At 40.0% G+C, this 6957-nt stretch overlaps 1 non-coding gene across 1 annotated transcript; it reads right to left on the reverse strand.

Moving 5' to 3' along the window:
* Positions 1–6649: 6649 nt before the first annotated feature.
* On the reverse strand, positions 6650–6756 carry LOC115030412 (U6 spliceosomal RNA). Its single transcript, XR_003836018.1, has one exon. It is a non-coding gene; the product is annotated as a U6 spliceosomal RNA (small nuclear RNA).
* Positions 6757–6957: the final 201 nt, after the last annotated feature.

The raw sequence follows: 6957 nt of genomic DNA on the forward strand, positions 1-6957 counted from the left end.
CACAAGGCCCTAGCCTGCAATGATTCCACAGGTCCCAACTCCACCTGCTTCCCCACAGGATCTGTCCACTTCCCTTCTGTTCCAAAGATTGGTATAAGTGTCTTTTACCCTCGATGTTATGTTCTTCTTCACCCTACCTGCATAAACCACTGTATGAGAGGAAGAAGAGCAACATGAAATGTAAGACGGGAGACAGCAGATAAGCTGTGTGTCCCCAGCAGGCACTCTGTGTGTATACAGCAGGTACTCTGTGTATTACAGCAGCCACATTGTGTGTACAAAACAGGCACTGTGAAAAAGCACAGGGAAATGCATGCCTTAATTATTTTCTCATTACTGGGATTTATTATGAAGTAATTAATAATTATAACCCATTGTTTAATTACCTTTATAATATAATTCTGTAAATCAGTTCTGGAGAATTCAGACTCACTGGGGCACAGAATTGAGAAGCACAATAATTTCCCAATACAGTTTTATTAAATTTTATCCAAACAGGGGTAACTTTGGTTATGTTACTAAATATGGTCAAGTTGAAGCCCACAAAAGGTTGTGTTTGAATGTGTGACTAAGAACATGTGCCATGCATATTCAGTTGTTTAAAGAACTTAGGTAAAGCACTTGGTTTAAACAAACAAAAAACCAAACCAAACTAACCAACCAATAACAACAACAAAACCCCCAAAGCAACAACCTCCCCTTTTCTTTAAATAAAACTAAAGAGCCTGAAATGGTTTGAATATTGTCACCCAGTTTATGGGATTGAGAGAGAGAGAGAAAGTTGATACATATTAACAAGTCAACAGAACTCCAAATTATTGTTAACAAACCAGACAACCTCGAAATAAAAGAACTATGCAACCACCAAGTATAAATTAATGAATTTTAAAATTGCAAATTACTGTATTAGCCAAATTACTGAAATAGCCTGTGATTCAGAACAACAAGCCAGCCATTAGAATGTTATCCCATGACAACATAATCATGGGATAAGCAATTGTAAAATTCACCTTTAAAAATGATCCTATTGACCGGGCAGTGGTGGCACACACCTTTAATCCCAGCACTTGGGAGGCAGATACAGGCGGATTTCTCAGTTTGAGGCCAGCCTGGTCTACAGAGTGAGTTCCAGAACAGCCAAGGCTATACAGAGAAACCCTGTCTCGAAAAACCAAAAACCAAAAAAAAAAAAAGATATTATTGTGTATTAACTATATGTTTAACGGGTTTCATAATATATTCATTCAAGCATATCACATCCTTTGGCCCTCCATTGCCATCTATCCCCCTTTCCTTCCACTGTTCCCCCTCTTCTAAAATACTCTCATTTTTGTTTTCTTGTTATACACTTATCCAGTGATCTCCAGTTTTATCCACTGTCTTGAAAATGACATAATTCATTCATCTGTATGGTTGAATAAAACTATAATGAATATAGGCAACATTCTCTGTATCCTATGCATGGGCCCATTGATGGACATCTAAGCTGATCTATTTTTATAACATAATCTTTCCCGAGTTATGTAACCTTGTTCCTCAAATTAGATAGAAACAAAAGAACAAAACACGCAAGTTTTCCCAAATACGAAGTAGTGAATAATGTTTAGAGTAAAAGAAATACTACTTAAGGTTTAAGTATGGCTCTCATTCCAGTTTGGAGGATCAGGAGTTCAAGAGCATCCCCAGCTATATAAAGAATTTGAGGCCAGCTTTTTGCTCATGAGACACTACTTGAGAAAAGCAACCAACCAACCAAACACCGCCACCCATCCAAGTTATTGAGAGAGCATAAAAAGGAGAGGATTTAAAAACATAGTTCCTCCTAAATACACCACTTTAAGCTTTTGCTAGTCATTACTGGTTTGATGAAGGCAAAGATGGTGGTCAGAGCTAGCAGACAGTTCCCCATCTCTAGAGCATCAGGTTGGTCCACGAGGGAGGGCTGGCACAGCAAGAATACTCCAGCCTAGGAGAGGGGCAAGCTGTCTTTGTTGGTTCAGCAATGTGCCCCAGTGGCCAGAGGTGGTGCAGTCTAGAAAGGCATGTGACCTAGAGCTGGTCTGAGCTGAGCTCCAGGGACAGGAGAGATTAAGAATGTGTGTGTGTGTGTGTGTGTGTGTGTGTGTGTGTGTAACTTTGAGTGAATATGAGATTGAAAGCTATAGGGAGGAGCATCAAAGAGAACCATAGAGTTAAGAGCATCAACCCCAAATCCGCTCAACTCTGTGTCCTCCCATCATGCAGAAATTAATGTTCACATCTTTGAAAGGACTATGAAAGCCCCCTTCATTTATAGTTCTTGGCGTGCTTAGCAGACTCTTCATCTTAAATGTCAGTGTCTTAAAAAAAAAAAATCTCTACACAGCTTTGAGCGACTCAGAGCAGCAGGTTTTCTTCTGCTAGACCACAGCCAATTCATTCTTGCTAAAGAACAGTGGAATGTAGTGACTAAGAATGTCTTCCTGAGACAACCAGGTCTGAATTTAGACATCATCTGTCTCAACTAACTTTGGCTGTCAACTTGACACAGCACAGCACAGAGTCATCAAAGGGAGTCTCAGGAGATTTCCCAGATCAGATTGGCCTATGGCCACGCCTGTAATAGATTGCTTTGAATGATGATTGGTGTGGGAGATCCCAGCCCACTGTAGGCAGCAACATCCCTAGATAGAGGGCTATAGGCTATGTGAGAAAGCTAGCAGAGAAAGAGCCTGTGAGAAAGTCAGAAAGCAGGCAGGGAAGCAGTTATCCTTCATGGCTCTTGCTCTGCCATCCCTCAGTGATGGACTCCTACCTGGAAGTGTAGTCTGAACCAAGTCCTTTCCTTCCTTAAATCGCTGTGGGTCAAAGTGTTTTATCATAGCAACAGGATGAACTTAGAGCATCATCCCATCATGGGTCCACTCGTGTTTCTTACATCCTGGAGCGTTTCTCCACCACAGACCCAGCAATCACCCTGTTCTTCAGGACCCTGGTATTTACGTTACCACTTTATTCATGGCAGGTCTGAGAAAGCCAGGTGACCACTCACAGATTCAGTTCTCTCATCTACAAAGTGGAACTGATAATGATGGCCATCACAACCTACCTTTGCCATTTAGTTGTCTTGCTCACTGAAGACATAGTTGTGACCCATGCGGTAAATGACTTATCATATGGTAATAAGTCTAAATGTCCAGTTCACATCACTTACAGCACATGCCTATGAAAGCACTTGCTTTCCACTTACAGTCTCCACTAGAATATGAGCTCTTCTGGTGAGAAAATGTGTTGTAGTTATTTTTTTAAATACAAAAAGCAAAACTTATTATATAGTTAAATCATCCATTCAACAAAAATCCATTGAATACCTTTTCTCTCACCAACGTTATTATGCTAAGCATGCAAAACAAACAAAGGAAGGGGTTGGAGAAGACATCAGCAGTTCAAAAGTATTTTAAGTAATGCCACTTGTTAAATAAAGATGACTGATAATGATTACATTCTCTCAACTGACCTATATTATTTAAATTATAAATAAGGTAAAATTTTAATTCAAATATTTTGACCTTGACAGCAAAATCACTAACATATTATAGTCTTCTGGTGTTTGAGAGTTAACTGAGCCCCCAATATACTACATAGCGTAGAGCTGATTCCATATTGATTAGTTATTGTTGGCAACTTGATACAACCTAGAGTCACCGGGGAAGAAGGAATCTCACTTGAAGAATTGTCCAGATGAGACTAGCCTGTGACCACCTCTGTGAGCAGAGCTAGCCCACTGTGGGCAGCACCATCACTAGGTGGTTCTGGGCTGAGCATGAGCCAGAGAGCAAGCGAGCAAGCCAGCATCCTCTCTGGGTTCTGCCAGCATCCTCTCTGAGTTCTGCCAGCATCCTCTCTGGGTTCTGCCAGCTTCCTCTCTGGGTTCTGCTTTTGCCATCCTTCAAAGATTGGTTGTGACCAGGAAGTATAAGTCAAATAAATCCCTTTCTCTTCAAGTTGCTTTTGGTTAGAATATCTCATCACAGCAATAGAAAGCAAACTAGAACAGTCACCAACCTGCATGGTGCATTCCTTGACACTCGACATTACATGTTAAACAGTACACTGTGATGGTGAGTGCTAATTGTCAGCCCGACAGAATCCAGAGGCAGGAAACAGGCCCCGGATTACTCCGGTAGGGGATTATGTTGATTATGTTAACTAAGGCTGGGGGAGCCCCACCCATGGTGGACAGCACTTTTCCTTGGCTAGGATTTTTCATTGTAGAAATAGAGAAAGAAAACTGAGCAACATGATGCCTTTCCTGCTCTTTCCTTCTGGCCCGAGACAGAATGGGAACAGCGGCTTCCATCTACTTCGCCTTGCCCAGTGCGATGCAGTGTATTCTGAACGGTGAGCGAAATTAATCAACCCCTTCTCCCTTAAGTTGCGTTTGTCAGATAATTTAATCATAGCAACAGGAAAAATGACTAAGGCACGTACTTTCTCTGAACTGAGTTTTAAAACTGCAAAACACTAGAGAGTATTAGAAGATATTAAGCATCCTTACAGCAATGCTGTGAGCTCTGTAGTAATCTTAATAAGTGAACAAAGAGCATATGAATTTTCATTACTATAATATTTTAACATCTCCCCCTCTATAATGAATATGGGGATTGATCCACCATTCAAAATTACTTTCCATTAGTGGGGAATTCTCTTCATTGTAGAGACCTGCTCCAGCATCTCAGAGTTGAAGGAAGCTAAATGGGGGTCAACTCTGTGCCCCCCGAACACCACATGGCTGCCTCTTTGGTGGGCAATGTCCAGGTGCCTAACTTGGCTCTACTCCAAGTACTGAGGGAATGGTGAAAAGACAGTGGGGCTGAGTGGTGGCTATATTTGAGAGTGTCTTGTAGTGATGGGCAGCAGAGAAACATGCTCTGCCCATACTTTACCCGTTTCTTCATTTCCACAGCCAATCTAGTTCTGTTGCTACCCTCAGTTACAGGCAGTCTGTGAGCCCACAGTCTCCTAGGCCAAACCACGGTCTGTTACTCGGAATTAGAAACACTACCTGGGGCAAACACACAGCCTTCAATCTGTTCTCTGAGTCTTCCCATAGAAATCAAGTAGCAGACTACAGTTGTCAATCAATCACTAGAAAGGGCACAGCTGCCTCCACCCCCTTCCCTTCTGCATTCTCCCCTTAAGATGTGGTACAGAGCATCTTTCTCAATTGCTCAGCATTTGTGGGTAGGAAGAATGAATGGTTATTTTAGTGAAGGTGGTAGTCTCAAAAATAGGAAGCTAAAACTATCCCAAGGAAAGAAGTTCAGTTTGGAATCTTTAAAAAAGAAATGTATCTAAATGTGCTAGTGGACTGTAACTTTATCAATGCTTCCCAATCTGCTTGGAAACATTTGCACTATTTAAACAAAGAATCATAGCAAGATACTAACTCTGGAACTTACATTTGGTTTCCAGTTACTAAAAAAAAAAAAAAAAAAATCATTAGCCTCTCTTCCTTAGAATCATGCTTCTGTCTTTGCTGACATAATAAAAATGTTCTCAATGCATGCAAAGCTCTCTTTGCAGTGCTTGGTTTGTCCACACGGAAAAGGTGAGAAGGTCACTAAGACCTTTTGAATGTGTCAGACTCCGATAACTCATTCTCCTTTGTCATTTATTTTTTATTTACTCATTCATTCATTTATTTACAGTTATTGGTGAATGGATTTTATTGAGAAACCATTGTACAATTCAAGAAAATGCATGAATTACTTAAGAAAATTCTTAAAGAATATGAAATGATTTGTTGATATTCACTACCACTTATTACATGAAGTCAACTCAAGAAGCTCTAAAATAGAAATATATCGAAATTCTTACCTAGTGACAGCAACTAATCTACTCTTAAAATTAATTTCATCTTTTAGATGTTAAGTGAAATTTTCATTTGTTATACTATTTTCTCTACTTAATCTAATAACTGTGTATTTATCACAAACCAGACATTTAAATTCTATTATTATCTGAGCTATAGTCAAACTTTCTTATATGTGTAGTTATAAGATAGATAGTGATTAAAAATTAGAATTTCAGTGTGTGAATAGCTTACAAATTGGAAAACTGAACAATTAGCTGGCCTGCAGAATCTGTAGATTGTTTTTAGTCTTTTAGTGTGATTTAATCAATAGCTTATACTTTCAGATTCTTATACTCTCTTTGTTATTCTTTTTCATTTTTTAATATATTTATTCTGTATCTAACCTGGTTGTTATTTTATTTATTTAATTTTTATTTATTAGTTTTTTTCTTATTTACTTTACATCCCACTTACTGTCCCCTTCCTGATCACCCCCTCTCACTATCCTTCCGCTATTCCCCCTCCTCTTCTCCTCTGAGTGGGTGGGGATCCCCTTGGGCATCCCCCAACCTGGCCCATCAAGTCTGGAAGGATATGTGCATCCTCTCTCACTGAGGCTAAATAAGGCATCACCACTAGAAGAACATATCCCACATTTGGGCAATAGTTTTTAGGATAGCCCCCATTACAGTTGTTCAGGACCCACATGAAGACCAAGCTGCACATCTGCTCCGTATGTGTGGGAAGGCTTAGGTAGAGCCAGTGTATATTCTTCGGTTGGTGGTTCAGTCTCTCAAAGTCCCAATGGTCTAAAAAAATATGGAATGCTTCATGCATTTGCTTGTCATTCTTGTGCAGGGGTCATGTTAATCTTTTCTGTATTGTTCCAATTTTAGTGTATGTGCTGCTGAAGCGAGCACCCCCTTGTTGTTTATAATTAAATTCAGAGCGGAGTGTCTTAAGAAAGCAACTAGTGTTTAACTGTCCCACATGGTGGAAGGACCCGAGAATGTGCAGAAATCCTTGAAGATTTATTCCAAGGTCCAGCTTTCTCTTTCTAAAACCCAGGCTGTAGACACTTTGTCTACAACACAGAGATTCACTCCAGAAACTTCGACATT

This window comes from Mus caroli, unplaced genomic scaffold (genome assembly GCF_978045245.1).
Source record: "Mus caroli unplaced genomic scaffold, Mus_caroli_1 scaffold_2, whole genome shotgun sequence".
Taxonomy (NCBI): domain Eukaryota; kingdom Metazoa; phylum Chordata; class Mammalia; order Rodentia; family Muridae; genus Mus; species Mus caroli.